At 46.3% G+C, this 20,897-nt stretch overlaps 1 long non-coding RNA gene and 1 other non-coding gene across 2 annotated transcripts; one reads left to right on the top strand and one right to left on the bottom strand.

Moving 5' to 3' along the window:
• Positions 1-2,770: 2,770 nt before the first annotated feature.
• LOC112446006 (uncharacterized) lies at positions 2,771-12,278 on the top strand. The gene is made up of 3 exons (XR_003034053.2): positions 2,771-3,383; positions 8,904-9,215; positions 12,158-12,278. It is a non-coding gene; the product is annotated as an uncharacterized lncRNA (long non-coding RNA).
• On the bottom strand, positions 5,031-5,133 carry LOC112446073 (U6 spliceosomal RNA). The gene has a single exon (XR_003034151.1). It is a non-coding gene; the product is annotated as a U6 spliceosomal RNA (small nuclear RNA).
• Positions 12,279-20,897: the final 8,619 nt, after the last annotated feature.

The raw sequence follows: 20,897 nt of genomic DNA, 5'->3' as shown, positions 1-20,897 counted from the left end.
GTGCCTCTAAGGCCGGGGGGCTGAAATTAACCAAAGGTGGGGTCCCTGGGCATCTCTCTCCATTGTGCATGGCTTTTCCAAGTGGTGTCTACATGTCAGTTTCAGGGTAGCCAGACGTCTTACCAGACAGCTCAGGCCTCCTGAGGCATAAATCCTGAGAGGGGGAGAGAGAGAGAGAGAAAACCAAGCAAAATCCAGGTTGCTTTCAGTGACCTAACCTCAGAAGTCACACATCGCTTCTCTGCCCTCTCTGGGAGGAAGTAGTCAAAAGCCACCACCCAGATTCCAGAGCAGGGAACACAGAGCCCGCTGCTTCTCCATATGAGGCAGGCCAGTCTCACTATGAGAGGAGCACATGGGACGGGAGATACAGCTTGCTGAGTCCATTTCTAGAAGGTATAATCTGTATCCACTCTTTTCTGTCTGAAAAACCCTTCTTATGCTTTAAGACCCAGCTCAAACATCACCTCCTTTATAGAGCCCCCAAGTTCCTAAGAGCAGGTTACCTCCTTGATGAGGCCTAACTGTACTTTGTACCTCTGCTTTCAGAGCACTTAGCACCCTGAAATGACATCTGTCTCTTTCTGGAGTCTGTGAATGGCGAGTTCTTCAAGGTCTGAGGCTATAACATGTATTTCATTGCTCCTAGCTTTTGGTACTGGGGAGCTGCTTAGGAAACAGATGTTGCTACAAGCTAGACTAGGGCTTCTCATACGCTGGACTATGTGCTGCAGAATGCCTGGGTGCTCGTTCAAAATGCAGACTCCCAGATCTGCATCAAACCTGCTGCACTGACTCTTGCAGGAGGGGCGCTAGTTTAATCAACTGCCCAGATGATTCCAATGGGTATCAATCTTTGCAAGCTATCTTTGTGTTCCCAGTGCCTAGTACCATGCCTGGCACATAGTTACTACTCAGTAAATACCTGCTGAATGAATGAGTGAATAAGTGAGAGAATGAATGAATATTTTTAGACTGTACTGGATACACGAGAGTCAGTTTGCTCTTTTGGCTAATGGGACATCCAGGTCTGGCTCCAGAGTCAGATAGGCAGACATCCCTCGAGGTTAAGTCCAGGTGGGACTCAATGCCCCCATTGGCCCTTAAGTGTGCTGGCTTTCCAGAGGAGGTGGCTGAGCCAGTAGAAGGGAGAGACTTGGCGGTTGTAAAGTTAGTGCATTTTCTCCCCCTCTACCAGAAAGCTCCCTTCCCATCCCCACCTCCCACTCGTCTCCCTTCCCCCAAGCATCCTGTCACATCCCATATCAGAACCATTCTGGAAGCAGTATTTGCTAGTTTGACATTTCAAAATAGCATCTAGGAGGCTAAAGATAGCTAGGTTACAAGGGAGGTTAAACAGCTTGCCAAATGACGCTGAGCAAATTTGGTCTTCTCTGCGATGTCCGAAGAGTTCTTTGATGTTTTCCCTCTGCTTGGAGGAGCAGAGCATTGGATGGAGGGAGGATACTGAGCCAAGAGCCAAAGGGCGCAACCCTGGGGGCTGGGAATTCAGTGAATGGTAAAGGGGTGTGCGTTTCAGAGGTCAGCTTTCTCCAGCTGTCCAGGACAACAAGGCAGAGACGGTAAGAGCCTGCTTGCCCGGCTGCCTGTGTGTGGCCCTGTGTCTACCTATGCATCTGGATTCCACTGAGACCAGCACAACCATGAGGAAACAATTTGTCCATGTGAGATAGTAAACTTTTTTAAATGTCACTAGCCTTTTACTTCCTTTTCATTTCTTCCTGGCTCATCCCCATTTTAACTAAACTGCCCCAAGCCAGAACTATGTGACTATGGATGTGGTAGGTGGGGGCCAAGACCGTGGTGACTGTGAGGAGACACCATGTTCCCTGGGGATCAAGTACCCACTCAGCATGTCCAAACAATAATACCTACCATTCATGGACCATTTGCTGTTCGCCAAGCTCTCTGCTAAGCTTCTCACATCCTTTACCTCATTTATTCTCACAGGAGCTCTGTGCCTTAGGTGTAGGATGGCCTCCTTCCCAGGTGGCACTAGTGGTAAAGAACCCGCGTGCCAATGCAGGAGACATAAGAGTAGAGGATTTGATCCCCGGGTCAGGAAGATCCCCTGGAGAAAGGCATGGTAAGCAACTCCAGTACTCTTGCCTGGAGAATCCCATGGACAGAGGAGCCTGGCGGGCTACAATCCATAGGATTTCAAAGAGTCAGACACAACTGAAGCGACTTAGTATGCGTAACTTAGCATGCATACACCATATAAATGAAGGTCTAAGAGTCAGGGAAGTTAAGAACTTGCTTCTGGGACTGCAGCCAGTGCTGTAGAGTTGAGACTCCAAAGCAGGTGTGTCTGACTCCAAAGACAGCTCTCCTCCCAACCATGTTACTTAGGTTCCTTTTACAGAAACAGACATCTTCCCCCGAATGCCCTGCATTGAATCTATCCCAGGAATCAAACCACCTTCAAAGGGCAAACGGGTACCCCTTGCGATGGTCAGGTTGCCAGGATGGACACTCATGCTCGGTGACTCAGCAGCACAGTCCACTTGTCTGACCTTTTCCCATGTCACAGATATCTAATGAAAGGGCTAGCCCTGCTCGTGTCCTGCAGCCCCAGGGGCAACCTGAGTCACAGGAGACGGACTGAATGTCAGAGTTGAAGTGAGTGTCTCTGCCTCACCCTCTCTAAATGCGGCTGCAGCTGCCCATTCAGTGGTGGCTGAGCTGTCACAGCCAGCACAGGCTAGCAGAGAAGCAGGAGGGCCGCTTGCGGGGGTAGGATGCTGGTCATCTGGCTAAAAAAGGGGGGTGGGGTGGGGTGGGTGAGGCAGCCCAATTATGCCTGGCTTTGCTTCCAAGCTCTATAATCGGATTCAGGTGCTTCCAAAAGCTCCTGCCTCTTCCGAGCAAATTCAGTTAAGGGCAGGGGGAGGGCGCGCTAATGGTTTCCACATTGGGGGCCTCTGCAGAGAGGCCTCTCAAGAGTGGGGGCAAGGAATCTGACCTTGCCTCCAAGTAGAGTTGTGCTGGAAGGAATGCAAATGTGTTCATTAAGCACCTCTTACGAGTGAGGGTCTTAGGTCTTGTAGGCTGGACACTGAGAATATGATAAACAAGCAATCACAGATGTAGCCTGCCCGGAGCTTACAGCTGGTGGGAGAGACAGAAAATGGACCAGAAAATTACAATACAGAGTGAAGAAGCCTGCAGGTACTGTGGAGCGCAGAGAAGGCCACCTACCCAGATTCAGGGGAACAGTTGGCTCCCTGTTGAGTGGCTGAAGAGGAGTTCACTGGGGAATCTGAGGGTTCTGGGAGCAGAAAAACAGCCCAGGAGAACATGAATTGGGGGAGGTGTAGAGCTGGCCAGAGCATCGGTGGAATAGCACAGAGTGTAAAGAGGTAAGTTAAGAATGCGGAGAAGTTGGTAAAAACTTTTGGCCTTGTAACTCAGCAAGGAGAAGGCCAGAGGTCTAATACAATCCGTTTAGAAAGGCCAGTCTGACCGGGACGGAATAGACTGCGTAAAGGGAGACCAGTGAGGAAGCAGCGGGAGTGGTTCAGGGTCACACCAGCGTGTCTCAGACTAGGGTGGTGGCTGAGGGAATGGTGAGGAAGGGTATATCTGGTTATAAGGCCAAATCAACAAATTACACGGTCCTTGCCTTCAAGGAGAAAAGAGTTTTAGTTGAAAAAACATTTTCTCCCTTAATTCATCCCAGTCTTACATGACCAGAAGGGAGCTGAAGGGTCATTCAGTTCAATCTCCTTTTTGCAAGAAGTCTAGTGGTTTTCAACCTGGGTTTGAACTCCTTCAGTGAGGGAAGGCAGTAGTGGCAGCCTGGAGAGAGTCTGGATGGGCAGCTGGCCTGGACACAAGCTTTCTTGAAGTTTCAGAAACCCCTGGACCTGAGTGATGGTACACCCTGCTGGTGGGGCCCCTGGTTCCAAGCATTGGGGCAGTTTTAAGGTGACATCTATTTTGCCAGCTGTGATGGAACAGGCTGCTGCCCACCCCTACTCCCCCAGCAGAGGGGGGCCACAGAGGTTGGCTGGGGGCTGAGGGCACTTTTCTGTCAACAGACCCACCTATGAGTGCTTCCTAAGTGTCTGCCCTGTGCCAGCCTTGTTCCTGGAAACCACTGTGATAACACTCCTGGGTGAGAACCAACACTCACTGACCTTTTCCATGGGCAGAATCCGCAGGAAAAGGTTGTTGAAATTTTAATGACAGCAATTCCTGAGGCTTGTAAAATTCTTTTAACATTTCTCTAAGCACAGACAACAACCGCATCTTCTCTTAGCCTGAGCGGGGTCCTACAGCTCTAAAGCACTCACTCACTCAGGGTCACCCTTGATCCATAAACAAGCCTGGGGGAGGGGCAGAGCTCCTGGGCCCTAGAGCCCCAGTGACCTGGATTCACATCCTCTGTGCCCCATATGACAGTGTGACTGTGGTCCTTACTTTACCTCTCTGAGCTTCCTCTTCTGTAAAATAGGGATAATATGCCGATTTGAAAGGTTGTTGTAAGCGTTCAATAAGAAGATTCTGCCTAGCTGGTGCTTGGGGAAAGCTCATTTCCTTGGCCATATTTCTCTTTCATTCCTATATTCCAGATAAGGACATGTCTAAGTTTCCATAACTAAAAGAAGTGGTGCCTAGGATATAGAGCCTTAGTCAGCTCAGGCTACTATCACAAAATGCCAAAGACTGGATGGCTTAAACAACAGACATCTATTTCTCATGGTGCTGGAGGCTTGGAAGTCTGACATTGGGGTGTCTGTCTACATGGTCAGGTCTGGTGAGGACCCTCTTCCTTGCTTGTAGATGACTGTCTTCCTGCTGTATCCTCACATGGCAGAGGGAGGAAGTTTTGATGTCTCCTCCTCTTCTTTTTTTTCTTAAATTTATTAGTTGGAGGATAATTGCTTTACAATGTTGCGCTGGCTTCTGCCATACAACGTGAATCAGCCATAACTATACGTATGTTTCCCCCTCTTGAACCTCCCTCCCACCCCCCACTGTCCCATCCCTTTAGATTGTCACAGAAAAATATGGAACGCTTCATGAATTTGTGTATCAACCTTGAGCAGGGGCCATGCTAATCCTCTGTATCCTTGCAATTTTAGTATACTACTGCCAAAGTAAGAACATCCTCATTTTTTTTTATAAGGTCATTAATCACTAATCTCATCATAGTGGCTTTCCTGGTGGCTCAAAAGGTAAAGAATCTGCCTGCAAGGCAGGAGACCAGGGTTTGATCCCTGGGTCAGGAAGAGTCCCTGGAGAAGGGAATGGTTACTCACTCTAGTACTCTTGCTTAGAGAATTCCATGGACAGAGGAGCCTGGCGGGCTACAGTCCATGGGGTCTCAAAAGAGTCAGACACAACTGAGTGACTAATACAACAATAACAATGCCATCACAGGGGCTCCACCCTCATTATCTCATCTAAACCTAATTTCCTCCCAACCTTAGGGTTAGGGCTTTAAGCCATGAATTTAAGGGGATACAAACATTCAGTTCATAATACAGTAGGCCTAAAATCAATGTTAGTTCCACTTTTCCTCCACCTCAAGGCCCTGAACTAGGGCTATCTCTTCTTCACGCTTCTCCTTATGCAGCCTCTAGTGCTTCCTAGGGACCCCCCCTTTGAGAATGTCGTGAAAGCCATGAGCCTCTTCCCTGAAAACACACACATATATAAACAGACACCACGCACACCTTGTCACCCACAGAATTCCAGATCCCTGAAGCTCACCTATGGACTCTAATAACCTGCCATAGCACCCATATGACACAAACTACCTTTGGCCACAAATTGTGGTTCCGTTTTCTAATTTCCCCAGGTAGATTTTTAACTACGTGAAATAGGAAACCAGCTCTTCTTGTTCAAGTCTGTATTCCATATAGTGACTGGAGAGGGGGGTGTATATAGTGAATGTTAATTGATCTGGTGGATAAACAGATGGATGAATGCATGGATGGACGGTAATTTGGCTGGTGGGTCTGTGGGTAGGTGAGAAGATAGGTCAAGATGGATAAATAACAGAAAGGTGATGAGTGGTAGGTGGGTGAACAGATGTACGGGTGCTCTGGGTGAGAGGATAAGTGGGGAGATGGATGGGTGGATAGATGACTGGATGGTAGGATGGTGAGGTCTTCACCATGCTCAGAGAAGCACCCAAGCAAACCCTTCTTGAGAAGATAAGTTCATGGTGGTGGGGATCCAAATACTGGAGGACCTGGAAAGCTCTGGAATTAATTCAGTAGAGAATACAAACTCCGGAAGGATCAGAAGCAGAGGCTGCATGGGGGGGAACAATGTGTTGGCAGGTGGGGTCTGAAGAAGGGCTGTGGGCTCCGGTGGGAGAAGACAACGCAGGGTCAGAAAAGCCAAGGAGGAAGCTGGACAAGAGGAGGGGAAACCTCTGATGGAGAAAGCAGCACCGGTACTAAAAGGAGACCGGAAGCTACAAAGACCCACTTCTAAGAAGAAGTGGAGGGCAGGCAGGATCTGGTGGGGAGCAGAGATGACTGAATGGAGACAGAAGAATTTATGACCTTGGGATTCTGAGCCACTCATTCAACAATCATTTGCTGAGCTCCTCCTGTGTGCCAGGGCTCACTGTAGGTACTGAGGAAAAGTCCCAGTCTGTGCCGTTAGATAAGAAAGACAGAAACACTAATGAAAGTTGAAATTTACACAGTACTTACTATGCACCAGCCACTATTCTGTTTAAGGGTGACTCGCCTCAACAACAACCATATGAGGGAGATATTATTATCATCCCTACTTGGCAGACAGGGAAACTAAGGCACAGAGAAGGTAAGTTATACTTTACCCAGGTAACACAGCTAATACGTGTGAGAGTCAGGACTGGAACTCAGGTTCCAGAACTTATGTGCTTCATCCTTGTTGCCATTAAATGAAAGGTTAAACAATAGTTGTAATGCAAGGTGATGGCAGTCTGAACCATTACAGTGGGTTACAAAGCAGGGATGAGATGACTGACTGGCTGGTTGGATCTAAGAGGATTTGAGAGAGGAGACCCTTGGGAGCTGGGCCTTGGAGAATGAGTCAGGTTTCTTAGGCATCCTGCAAGAGGTATGTAAGTTGAAGGATGAGGGGAAGGGCATACCAGACAGAGAAATTGAGTTGTGCAAAGATCACAGGCACGGGGGCATGAAACAGCAGACACCTGTGCAGGTGATGGTACGTGGCTCTGTGTGACTGCTCGGCAGGGCTGGGAGCTGGGAAAGGGGAGACAAGCTACACATTGGAAAAATGCCAGGGACTGTTCCCTCATACTTATGTGAAGGTTTATGATGTTCAACACACTTCTCTATCCCTTTAGGAAGACAGTATGTGGCAGACTGTATATATAATATTTTTGTTCCCATTTTTTAGATGAGGAAACTAAAATTCAAAGTACAAAATCCATGAGGTCTATTAATATGACCATAGCCAATATCCATCCTATGATTACTGTGTGCTAGCCACTGTGTTCAATGCTTGTATGCAATTTTTCATTTCATTTCTACAAATTTGCCATGAGATAGATGCTGCTGTCAAGCTCATTTTAAAATAAAGAAAATCGAAACTCAAAACCAGTTAAGGTCCTCCCACTAGGATGATCAATCAACCACCACACAAAGGACCTGCTTTTTGGCACCACGTAATACTGAGCTTCCCCAGTGGGTCAGCTGGTAAAGGATCTGCCTGCCAATGCAGGAGACGAAAGAGATACAGTCAGGATCCCTGGGTCAGGAAGATCCCATGGAGATGGAAATGACAACCCGCTCCAGTATTCTTGCCTGGGAATTCCCATGGACAGAGGAGCCTGGTGAAAAGGGGTCACAGAGTCAGATACAACTGAGCAGGCATGCATGCAAAACTGTCTTCGCTGACTTTGGATTCTAGTCTAGCCCACCTGAAAGGAAGATAACATGCTTTGAGTTTTGCATAAAACCTTTGTGGAAGCAGATACATTTAATGATGAAAAGTTTCTAACTCTTCTATACTAAACTATCTCCTTTGTGGGTGAGCCAGACTGAAAATCCACTGGGTTCCAAGACTCCTAGGATATCCTGGTTTCTTCACAATCAGGACCTAGAGATCATGACTTTCATTTCTTTGCAAAAGAAAGGGCTTAGACTGGGCATGAGCCAGGCATGAGATAGGCCTGGGCTGCAGCGTGACAGGTTCCTGGCCTGGGTGAGGAAGCCTCCATTTAGAGCTGGGATAACAAAAGAACCAGGTAACATTCACTGGGTACTTACTTTGTGCTAAATAGCCTTCCTAACCTTAAAAACTGTTTACCTGTTATCTGCCCAGGGAAGCAGTAACCATTATAGCAATCTTTCAGATGATAAAATTGAGGCCCAGAAGGCTTAAGTGACTTATCCAAGATCACGCAGCAAGTCAGTAGTGGAAGCAAATTTCCAGCTCGGCTAGTCTGGCTCCAGACCCTATGTGCTAACCTATATATTATATCTGAAGGAGGCTTTTGTAGCCAAAGAGCCAAGCTCTACATTTTACCTATAAGGAGGATCCAGAGAGATCATGAAACTTCATTAATAACACACAGCATCACCCAAACCTCAGTTTAGTACTCAGAAGTTTTCTCTCTAGAGCCATTCCACTCCTCCTTCCTCACCTCCATCTTCTTTGTGGTACCCTTCCCTCCAAGCTGGCCTTGAAGGTTAATGGGAACCAACTCGGGAGTCAGTCATACAGGGGGTTAAATCTTGGTCATGCAGCTTTTCAGTTATAGGTACTTGGACAAGGTGCATGGTCTCTCAGCCTCAGTTTCCATATCTATCAAATTATTATACAGTCTTATTCACCTAGAAGAGAGGTTGAAAGGGTTAAATGCGGCATTGTTTGGTCACTCTGCATCATTGTTTTAATTTTTTCAGAGCGCTGTGAAGCACACCATCTATTGGACAGAGCTCCTTCTGAACAATCTCCAGCGAAGACTAAGTCTTCAATACATCGTTGGATGCACGCATGCATTTTCTTGAATGACTGTCTAGCACAAAGGTTGGACGACTGAGCGACTTCACTTTCACTTTTCACTTTCATGCACTGGAGAAGGAAATGGCAACCCACGCCGGTGTTCTTGCCTGCAGAAGCCCAGGGATGGCAGAGCCTGGTGGGCTGCCGTCTATGGGGTCGCACAAAGTTGGACACCACTGAAGCGACTTAGCAGCAGCAGCAGCAGCACAAAGGTCAGTGTATTAATAGGTAGATACTAGGTGACCTCATAGGACCTGACTGTCTGAATTAAACTAATAAACTAATTTTGGTTGAGGTGTCCATAGCGGCTAACATTTGAAACTAGTGTCCTTGAAGGTAAGATTGCCATTTTAACTGCAACTTTATAACAGACAGAAGTAGGCTTTTTTTTCCTACCATGGGACCCAAAGAAAAGTTCCTTTAGATATGACCAGGAGAGGTAGAGGGAAGAACAGCCAGTGCTGAGAAGGCAGGGGAGATCTGGGGTGCAGAGGCAGCAGAGGAAGGTGGGGAGAGATGGATTCAAGACCCAGTAAGCTCCCTGCCCATAGGTTTGCTTGTTTTCAGTGCTCACTGCCCAGAGCCTAGGACCACCCAGGGCACATCATGGGAGCTTAGTAACTGTTTTAAAAAAAAAAAAAAAAGTATGAGAATGAAAAACAAAGAGAGGCAAGGAGAACACATCGGGCAGGAAGAGAGAAAAATTGAGACAGAGCTCCATCAAAGATAGAGAAGACAGCCAGAGGGGCCTGAGGCGGCTGGCAGCCGGGGGGCAGAGGGAGGGACTCTGCTGGCTGAAGCCCAAGGACTCGGCGGGGGAGCGGGGGGGACCCCAGAGGGAGGGGCGGTGGCCTGGCTGCGGTGAAGAGAGCGCACCCCGAGTGCAGCGCCTGCGCCCAGGGCTCCAGACAGCCCAGCCTGGAGAGGGCCGTGGCCGTCAGAAGGTCACGGCCGCGCCGCGGGACTTTCCTGGGGTGGGGGTGGAGGACCTGCGAACAACACTGGCCTTTAACTTCCCAGGTCAGACCACCCCGCGCTGCCTCCGGCGCAGGGAACCCACCCTGAGCTAGCCTGCCCGCGGGACCTGTCCTCTGGCCTGACTTTTTAAAGTCCCTCCCTGCCTTCAAAGCTCTGAGTGCCTCCTTTCCCCTAGCCTGAGGCTTCTCACACTTGAGTGCATCAGAATCAGAATGAGGCTTTGTTCATTTATTTAATTGAACGATTTAGTTAAGTCGATGACGCTCCACCCCACCCTCCTGTTTCTGACTGGTGGGTTTAGGTTGGAGCCATAGGCTCTGTGTTTCTTTTAAGTTCCCAGGTGATGTTGATATATCTGGTCCCCGTACCCAGGCTTGAAAACCACTGCCCAGTATGGGACAACTGTCTCCCTCCTTTTCCTCCTTGATCCACCAAGTACCTTGTTCAGCCTCTCAGAGAGTCCGGAACCCCTGATCTGCGCTTGGGCAAAGCCCGGAGGGTACCAGGAATCCCAGCTCCCAGCCCCCGAAGCTATCTGGTAGCAGCAGCCGTTTCTCTACCCTTTCGCGGGTAGAACTGGGATCCAGAACAGGGCAGAACCCTGAGGAGTAAAAGCTGAGTGGAAAGCAATGTTAATCAAGTCCACCTCCAGGAAAGGGAGAAAAAAGTCCTTTTCTTCAGGAGAGGAGAGTGCATGGAGGATTCCTATTTAATGACCAGTAGCGCACTGATCAGTGCCACTGACACTTACTCCTATCAGCTGGGGATTGGGGATCATAAGGGAAATAAAACTGGGGTCAATGTCTTAGGGAGAATGCTTTCTAGTAGGCAGATTAACAATAAACTTAGGAAAGTAGTATGCTAGAAATAAATTATAAATCCTATGGGGGAAAAAACCAAGTAAGGTAAGGGGGTGCCACTGAGTACAATTTTAAACAAGATGGTCAAGGTAGGCCTTGTTGGGAAGGTGACATTTGAACCAAGAGTTAAGGTAGGCAACCATGTAATACCAGAGAGGAGAGTTTTCAGGTAAGGGGAACAGCTGGAGCAAAAGTCCTGAGGTAGGAGCATGCCTAGCATATCCGAGGCCCCACGGAGAGGTGAGTGTAACTGAGTGGGGCGGGGTATGGAAAGAGCTGAGCAGGAGATTGAGGACAGAGAGGTAAGGGGCAGGCAGGAAGGTGTTATAGGGCTGGGGTGGAGCGACCATTCATAGGGTTTGACTTTTACCCTAAAATGTCCCTCCATTTTTCTTTATGTTTTTGTCCTGTTCTTGCCTCTTCCATCTACAATACCAAGTTTAAGAATAGTGTTAATCTGGCTCACAGCTGGAGCTGGTTCTGAGAGACAATTTTCAGTAGGTTAGTCAGGCCATCCATCTCAGATAGTTAATACAGGTTGTAATTACTTTTTCTAACCTGCAGGACAGACGGTAAGCTGTTTACATTTGCCTCAGCATCCTTCTTTCTCTTTTCCCATCATTCTCCATGCCTCCTCCAGGCTCTAGTTTCCCTGATGCCCCTGCTCCCTGACACGCCCCAGGCTTCTACAGCAGCACTGTCCAATCAAAATAGAATATCAGCTGCACATGCTATTTAAAATTTTCTGGTGGCCACATTAAAACAAAAGTAAAAAGAAATAGGCAAAATTAGTTCTACTAATAGATTTGATTTAACCCATTATAGCCAAAATAGCATCTTGTCAACATGTAATCAATACAAAAATCAATGAGATATTTTACTTTATTTTTTCCTATACTGTCTTTGAAACCCAGAATGTATTTTACACTCATATCACACCTCAATTCAGCCTAGCCTCATTTTAAGTACTCTAAAGCTTCATGTGGCTAGTGAATACATGGACCGCACCACCCTAGACTCAAAACTCCTGATCTTTCTTCCCCTCCTCAACAAAATTAACTCTTCCTGTTTCTAGAATAAGCTGACACTTCCTTCAGGAAGCCTTCACTGATTTCTTCACTTCCCTCACTGGCATGTAAGAAATAAATGAGTAAAACTGTATGAATATATGGTACTCAGAATAATCCCTGGCACAAAGTAAGTTTAATTGAGGTGTTAGCTATCGTTATTATAGTATTTACTGCCATTGTAATAAACTGATTGTTGTGTAATTCTTATATAAGAATTATATATTTAATTCCCTGCTTTCCTCTCAGGCTACCCTGAAAACTCCATGAGAAGAAAATGGCTGCCTTTTTCATTGCTCCACCCTCAGGACCTTGTGTCTGGGAAAAGTAGATTCAGTATAAATGTATTAAATGAATGAATAAGAAAGCATGCTTGGAGTTATGACTTTTTAATTCTAACATTATAGTAGATAATCATAATCCTGGAGGATATGACATCAGGTTCCATTTTTACAGAAGTTCAGACAGTAGATACTATAGAGAGATGAAATCTGGTCTCAAAAATGAAGAAGAAAAAAAAAAAAAAAGCAGGGTGGTGTGATGAAAGGGTCCACGCTCTGAATTCAGACAGATTTGGGTCTGAAGTCCTGTTACTTTACTCACTACTAGTATGACCCTGGAGAACTTAGTTAATTTCCCTGTATCTCAGTTTCCCCATCTGTAAAATGGGGATATGAGTATTTTTTAACATTATGTTATATTCTGGGCTTCCCTGGCAGTTAAGATGGTAAAGAATCTGCCTGCAATGCAAGAGACCTGGGTTTGATTCCTGGGTCGGGAAGTTCCCCTGAAGAAGGGAATGGCTACCTACTCCAGTATTCTTGCCTGGAGAATTCCATGAATAGAGGAACCTGGCAGGCTACAGTCCATGGAGTCACAGAGTCAGATGTGACTGAGTGACTAACACTTTCACTTTACATTATATACCTACACTCAAGGTTAGTTTGTAAGTGGCAGGAACACAGGTCCTAATCTCAGCCCAGGTATCTGCTTTACCCCTTTGTGTAACAAAATCTACCGTGTGTGTGTGTGTGTGTGTGTGTGTGTGTGTGTGTGTGCATGTTCTGTTAGTATTCAGTGAGGTATACTATAGACACAAAGTTTTGATACACATTAGATGCCCACATTAGTATGTGTGGTTTTTCTTTCATTTCTGTACAGCAGCATGGGATCTTTCTATTCTCCTTCTCTTTTTATTCCTCAAACGAGAAAAGTTCAAGAAGTTTACTTACTATTTCAGGGAAATTTCACCATCCTGCCTAGCAGATAGAGTGAAACAGGTTCAAGTCAAGAAAAGACCCTTTGGCAAAACTGTAAAACTTAACACTTTAGTCTCCCCACCCTTTTGTCTCCTTCTTCAGCCTCCCTACTTCCAGAAAGTCCTTCTTTTGTACCATTTTGGTTCCTGGCATTTTCTTCTCTCTCTGGCTCCCAGAGACAAAAGGAATTCCCACCCACACTGAATTTTGTTGCATGTTAAAGAGGAATTCCAGACACCTAGAGATGGTTGCCACTCATTGCTCAGGGTTCTCAAAGCTCTTTCTCTGGCTCAGCCACAGTGCTTTCCCCATTACTTCCTAAATGTCTGTGAATGCATTTTCCCCCACCAGACCCCTGAACAGTATGTGCAGATACAGCCATGTCTCTCTGAATCTCAGCCCTTAGGAATCAACCAGACACATAGTAGGTGCTGGATGAACATATGCTAAATGCATATGTGCATGTATGATGTCTGAGTGACTGTTTCTTAATACTTCCCCTCCAAAATGCCCCAAAGACTGACAGATGTGTGTGGTGAGAGCTGTAATGGGAGGAGGTTGGCTACCTTCTTAGAAATGAAACTGAACACGCCTCGAAGCTCAGCTCCACTGTCTGCTTCCCTCTGGTGTCCTCTGGGAATGACAGGGAGGAGGTTGGAGGTGGGGAGCCCAGGAGGGCTGACAAGGTGCCCTCTTCAGCACTGAGTCAGCAACACCCAGCCCTGTGGACACAGGAAGATCCAGCTTTCAGGGGCTGAGTCACTTGAATAACTGGAATAGTTGTTTAGATCATAATGAATTCCCAGAACCTTTCCAAGCCAACCAGCAGGCGCTTGCTCTCTCCCTACCCTAAAAGCTTTCTAGCTTTGTGACTTAGCAGAAAGGAAGAGCCAGGCCTGGGATTCTGCAGGAGAGAGGCCTCAGGGGAGCAGGCTGCAAGCCTCCTTGCCATTCCCATCAGCTGGCACTGCAGGTTGTTTCTGGACATTTTCATGTTTCCCAGAAGATGTAAAAGGAGACTGGCATTGCAGGCAGCAATCCCGCACAGGCCACACAGCTGTTGTGTCAACTGGGCAAGGTGTGGTCCAGAGGTCCTGGCACCTCCCGGTGGAGCAGGGTGTCAGACGATACCAGATGCTCCAGGAGGCTGGACAGGTTATCCTCTACTGAAATGTCCTTAGAGGTCTGTGTTACCTTGGATGAAACAAGATACCTAATCTGCAGCGCTAGGAGTAACTGTATGGGGGAGGGGAGAGGATGGCAGCCCAGGCGCTGTGGGACTGGTGCACAGGTCCATGCTGTGCATCTTCTCAGCTGCAAGTCCTGAGTCCAGTAGCTCCCAGAAATGCCTGCTCTGAGAGCCGCAGAAGCCCGCAGGGAATGCCTTGTCAAAATATTGGCAGAATTCAAAGCTATGCCTCAGTGTTTCCTTCCTGAGAGAATCCAAAAAGGATCTCAGGCTTCTAAGATTTTCCTCTATCTTCTTTGATCGTATGCACTGTCAAAATCCCACTTAGGCCAGTGAACCGTGTCTAATGCCGTATCACTCAAGTTTATGCCTGTGTTAAGGCAGTGTTTCCCAAACTTAAGCATATATCAGAAGCACCTGAAAGACTCATCAACAGATTTCTGGGCCCCACGCTCAAAGTTTCTGGCTTACTAGGTCTTGGGTGGGCCTGGGAATACACATTTCCTAACAAGTGCCCTGGAGATGCGGATGCTGCTGATGGACGGAGGAGCCCGGTGGGCTGCAGTCCGTGGGGTCGCTATGAGTCGGGCACGACTGAGCGATTTCACTTTCACTTTTCACTTTCATGCATTGGAGAAGGAAATGGCAACCCACTCCAGTGTTCTTGCCTGGAGAATCCCAGGGACGGGGGAGCCTGGTGGGCTGCCGTCTATGGGGTCGCATAGAGTCGGACACGACTGAAGCGACTTAGCAGCAGCAGCAGCAGCTCTAAAGCAAAGTTCTTAAATGTATTTTGGGGTCAAAAACCCATTTGAGAATCTCTGATAACCCATTTGATAAGTCTTGTCACCACTTCCCAGAAAAACAAGACACAAATGCTGAAAAATTTTGATTACAATTTCAGGGTTCATTAGACTTGCAGAAATTCATCCATGAACATCCAGGCTAAAATAACTCCTGATTCAGGGTCCAAACCAGAATTAAGAAGTAAAATGCAGATTAATAAAGTACAGGAAGGCGGACTTTATGTCTAAAAGCAAAGGAGTTTCATAATAAATTTGTTGAGTGTTCGTTTTCTAAAACTAGACAACTACAACAGGCTGTAACATTTGCCAGCTGTCTGTCAGTTTTCTCTTCTGTGGATGGATAATTGAATCTATTTCATAGGGCTTTGTAGGGATTGAATGGGTTCATACATGCAAAATGTATAGAATAGAGCCTGGCACATAGTATACACGCAATAATTGTTCCCAATTATTTCAGCTCAATCAAGCCCTATTGATTTTCAACTTCCTGACATATTTCAAACCCTCTCTTCTCCAGCCCAACATCCATAATCCTAATTTAGGTTCTAACCTTGTCTTGTCTACCATGTTGCAGTATCCTCTCAATATTCCTGTTTTTCCTGCTCTTAAGTTAACTTCTACAGGATATTCTTCAAGACTCAGCAGGCGGACTCTTTTCTCTGCCACTTTCCCAAGTAGACCTGATTTCTCTCTTCTTTGTGATTGTATAACATGCTTCCTCTAACGCTGTAGTGTGTGTATACATTCTTGAGCCCATGGGGAACACTGCTAATGATTCTCCCAGTCCCAGTTCTCATCTTCCATAATAAAAGGCCATTTCCAGACTTCCTTGTAGATAGGGTTCTGAATGCAAATTCAGTTCTGCCAGTAGATGTACATGAATGAGATTTGAAAAGTTAAAGTGAAACAAAGGAAATTCTGCTCTTTTAGACATTTTCAGCTGGCAAGCACGGTTGTGGTGACATGAAGCTTTTCTGCATTGTATTCTAATAACTCATCAACAGTTTTATGATTTTCAAGAGTCAGTTTTAACAGTAGCAATAACAGCTTCCTGAAGCTTTTATCTGATTCCCTAGATAAAAATACGGGATTTGTTACAGATTCTAGAAACTAGAATTCAAGATTGAATTTGAGTCTTCCTGATGTTCACCTTTCTGATGGAGCAGACGTCGCAGGTCTCTCTGGAAGTTACCTTGGAGCCTACAGTCCCCTCCTCCAGCCCTTGCAATGGTCCTATGAGCCTCTAATCCCCACATTGAAATCCTCTGTGCTTGAAATACCTAGAATGGCTTCTATTTCTTGAACACTGAATGATAGAGGTTGAGTGCTAGTAGGCTAAGATCAAGTCTCATTCATCTTTGTATCCTTCACGTCCAAAATTGTCAAGAGAAGTTTCTGAAAAATGAACCCCTTAAAGAAGTGAGTGGAGCCACTAACCAGAATTAAAGAGGGGCAGGTCATTTATCTGTATTTACCAAAAGAGCTTTGAAGTCAAAGTTGCTATCAGACCAACCAGTGAACAACACACTTTTGTTGTTGTTTAGTCCTTAGGTTGGGTCCAACTCTTTGAGACCCCATGGAGTGTCACCTGCCAGCCTCCTCTGTCTGGAGTGGGTTGCCACTTCCTTCTCCAGGGGATCTTCCCGACCCAGGGATTGAACCCACATTTCTTGAATTTCAGGTGGATTCTTTACTGATGACCCACCAGGGAAGCCCAGCATACCACCACCACCAAAATAACAAATAGTAGGAACTGAATGAATGGCTGGAACAGTAGCGCCAGCTTTGAAATAGAAAGATGCAGACCTTGCTCCTCACTGTGGGTCTCTCCTCACAGAAGCATTTGGCCCCTCAAGAGCCCAATGGAGAAGTTAGGAGAGAATGAAGGGGAAGAGACTGTGAGTAGTCTTAACAGCCTGGAAAACTGTGAAGAACAGAGAAAAGACTAAGTGGTGCTGGGATTTCTCTGGTGGTCCAGTAGTTAAGACTTCGCCTTCCAATGTAGGGGGCAAGGGTTCAATCCCTGGTCAGGGAGCTAAGATACCACATGCCTTGTAGCCAAAACACCAAAACAGAAAACAGAAGCAATATTATAAAAAATTCAATGAAGACTTTAAAAACAGTCCACATAAAACATATATTAAAAAAAAAAAAAAGAATAAGTACTACTGGGCACAACCTCAAAAGTCAGAGGTACAACATGGCTAGAGACCAGAGGGTTTGGCTGTTTGACATACTGGTGCATGAAATGAGGGACATGTTGCAAAAATCGAAAATACTTACAGTGGGAAACCCATGTGCTTTGGACATCAGACCTACTCATCATCAAATCCCAGGTCCATTGCTAATCTTTGTATGCGTGTGTGCATGCTAAGTCGCTTCAGTCGTGTCCGACTCATTGCAACCTCATGGACTATAGCCCACCAGGCTCTTCTGTCCATGGGATTCTCCAGGCAAGAACACAGGAGTATGTTGCCATGCTCTTCTCCAGGGGATCTTCCCAACCCAGGGATTGAACCCATGTCTCTTATGTCTCCTGTATTGGTTCTTTACCACTCACTCCATGAGCCTCTGTCCCTTCACTCCTAAAACTGATGATTACAGTCCTTATCCTAGAGGATAAGGAGCTCAGCACAGGGAGCTTGAGAAACAGAGCTCTCCCCAGGACCCCTGCAGATCATCAATCTCTGCACATCCTTCAGATCCAGCCTGGTATTCTTTCTAGTGGTAACACTTTGCTCCATAAAAGAGCTGATTTAGTGTTTTGTTTTCTAATGATGGTGCTGGAAGATAAGGCACTGAGATTTGTGTGAGGGGCAACTTCTTAATCCATTCATTTTGTCTGAAAATGCTAAAGGCAGGAAGTAAGATTCCCGGAAGTTTTTTTAAGTGCAGAGAGGCTGGGAGGTAGGAGCGAGCTGTTCCAGGAAGCCTGCTCCTGCCAGCTGGGGAGAGAGTGCACAACTTGGCCTTGCAGTCCCTGTGTAATCACGTTGTCCATGCTCATCAGTGGGGCTATTAGCATTTGAGTCTCAGCCAGTCTTCCTGCGGCATCCCGGAGGACATCCGCCTCCTTCCATGTACCCTTTGTAATCTACTGCAGGTTTATTGTGATGAATTTCTCCGCCAAAAAGGCCAGAATGTTTCCGCTTAGTGAGAGAGATGGCTATTTCAGATATCTCACCCGCCTTTTCACCAAGATATGTCCAAGGCCTTCGGGTCGAGCATAAGTGAAGTTTTTCAGGACAGGTCTAAGTCCTAACACACTGGGAGGGCTCTTTATCCCTTTAATCTGTGATCTTCCATGAGGGTTTTCCAGGTGGAGTTAGTAGTAAAGAACCCGCCTGCCAAAGCTGGAGACGTAAGAGATGCAGGTTCAGTTTAGATCGCTGGGTCCGGAAGATTCCCTAGAAGAGGGCATAGCAGCCCACTCCAGTATTCTTGCCTGGAGAAGCCCATGGACAGAGGAGACTGTGGGCTACAGTCCACAGGGTCACACAGGGTCGGACTGAAGCAACTTAGCACACACGATCTTCTATGAGTACCTTGGCATCTTTTATGAGGCTGGTTGTTGGGTTTGTCGACTGAAAACAATGCACAACCTAAATGCTGAGAATTCTGTTTTATATGGTGAACTAAACTGAGGACTTAGCCCAGGACACAGCATCTCAGACAGCTCTGAGAAACCACTGTCTGAAAATATTTTTCAGGAGAAGGGAGAAACTAGGATATATAGGAGTTTTGCAACAAAGACAAGGAAGTCAGGACATCAAAAGATTACTATTAATTCAAGAAAACCAGGCTTCTCAAGTTAAGGAACTTAGTGCTCCTCTACACAAGGGAAGATGCGAGAGTCTGAGCTCACTGAAACCATTCCTTTGGCACACACCCCAGCTATCCAGGTGCAGTAGCCTGTGCTTTCCTTTCCCATCCTGAGTCTCCTCAGGGTGCACCATTGTCGAGGGCGTGGCTGCAGGGGCTGAGGGCTTGGCAGTCCTCTTGATTCCATCCTGAGTTCTCTCAGGGCTCGCTGTCAGTCTGTAGTGGCTTGAGGGCTGCAACATCCTTGGTTAACTGACACAGCAGGCAATATTTTTTGATTGACAGGTTCATCCAGGACTGGTAGGACTAAAGGAAGGAACCTCACAGAAAGTGGTCTCCAGGAGTGAGGACACATATACAGAACCACAGTAACATTAACCACAGGGGAGAGTGGAGAGATGGCCCGGATTCCTTCTGGGGAGCAGAAATCAGAATTAGGAAGAAAACTACCATTACTGGGCACCCATTGTGTTCACAGCATTGTGGCAGAGGATTCTGAAGCTCTTGCAGACTGGGCACAAAACAGTTAAGCTGTCAAGTTCTGAGTTTAGGCAGCAGGAATATTTGATGTTACTGCACAGGAAGCTTATCCTAGAGTGAATAATTCCTGCACAGCAGGGGAGCCTTTTTGCAGGTTGAACCCTGTCTGAAAGCTGCTCTTTTCCTGTCAAAGAGCCAGGGGCAATAGCTATCATCCTGTTCATCAGTTCCTGCCCCTCCCCCCACCAAGAAAGCCATGCAGGCAGCTGAGGGCCCAGGGAGAGATACTCAGAGGTCCCGGTAGAGGTCCACTGAGCTACTACTTGTGCCTCGTACCTTGTGCACAATGGAAGAAAATAAACCTCCTTATTAGCTGTTGATGACCACTTGTATCTTTAAGCCCCTAAAGACTGAGAGTAGGAATGCTTTATTGTTATTGTTGTTTTGTCGCTAAATGTCCAACCCTTTTGCAACCCAGGCTCCTCTGACCATGGGATTTCCCAGGCAAGAATACTGGAATGGGTTGCCATTTCCTTCTGCAGGGTATCTTCCCGATCCAGGGATCGAAGCCGTGTCTCCTGCATTGGCAGGCCGATTACCCATGTGGAAGTGACTATTGCTTTGTCTACCTAGGCAGGACATAGACAAGGAGGAACTCGAAAAGGGATGAAAACAGTGTAAAAACAGGATGACTAAGAAGAAGCGCCTCTAGATCAGAAGGCTCCCAGATCCCTGGTGAAAGACGAATACCACAGAATGTGTTAGGGTGTGATAATGTCGGGCTGTGTTATGTGTGTATGAAAAACCTCTTCAGCAAAGTAAGTATATATATAGAAAGGAAGAAAATATTAAACAATGAAGTAATAAGCAAGATGTCATTCCAGATATTATTCTACATTAATATCTGGTATTGAGAGTATTCTAATAATTCTTATAATTAAAATTCTTAGAAGCAGTCTTCTTTTTAGGACTTGGCCTTAACAAGGGTTATTTCTCATTGTTTTATGCCACTTGTTTAAAATGAATGTTTCCTTTATTCCTCATAGAAACACCGGGAAATAGGTTCCCCAGATCCATTTTACAGACAAATGAACTGAGGTGCAGGGGCATGACCTGAGTTGCTCAAAGCAACATGATTTATCACGTAATAGAGCTAAAGTGCAAATCTAAATATATCAGGTGATTTCCAAACCTGTGCCCTAGCTACTAAACCATGCTCATCAACTCCATCTGTGTTCTAATCTCTGGAATGTCCTCTTAGAAAAAAAGGAAGCTGACTCCAGGGGGAAGAACTAGAACAATTTAAAAAAAAATTAAACAATCCAATAAAAATAAAAGGGACAAAATATTTGCCAAAATAAGCCTTTTAACAAAGAGATGTACTTGGCAAATAAGCACAGGCTTAATATTATTAGTCATTAGTGAAACATCAG

The sequence above is a fragment of the Bos taurus genome, chromosome 3 (genome assembly GCF_002263795.3).
Source record: "Bos taurus isolate L1 Dominette 01449 registration number 42190680 breed Hereford chromosome 3, ARS-UCD2.0, whole genome shotgun sequence".
In the NCBI taxonomy this organism is placed as follows: Eukaryota; Metazoa; Chordata; class Mammalia; order Artiodactyla; family Bovidae; genus Bos; species Bos taurus.
Note: the sequence above shows the minus strand (reverse complement) of the source record. Positions and strands in the feature narration are given on the sequence as shown.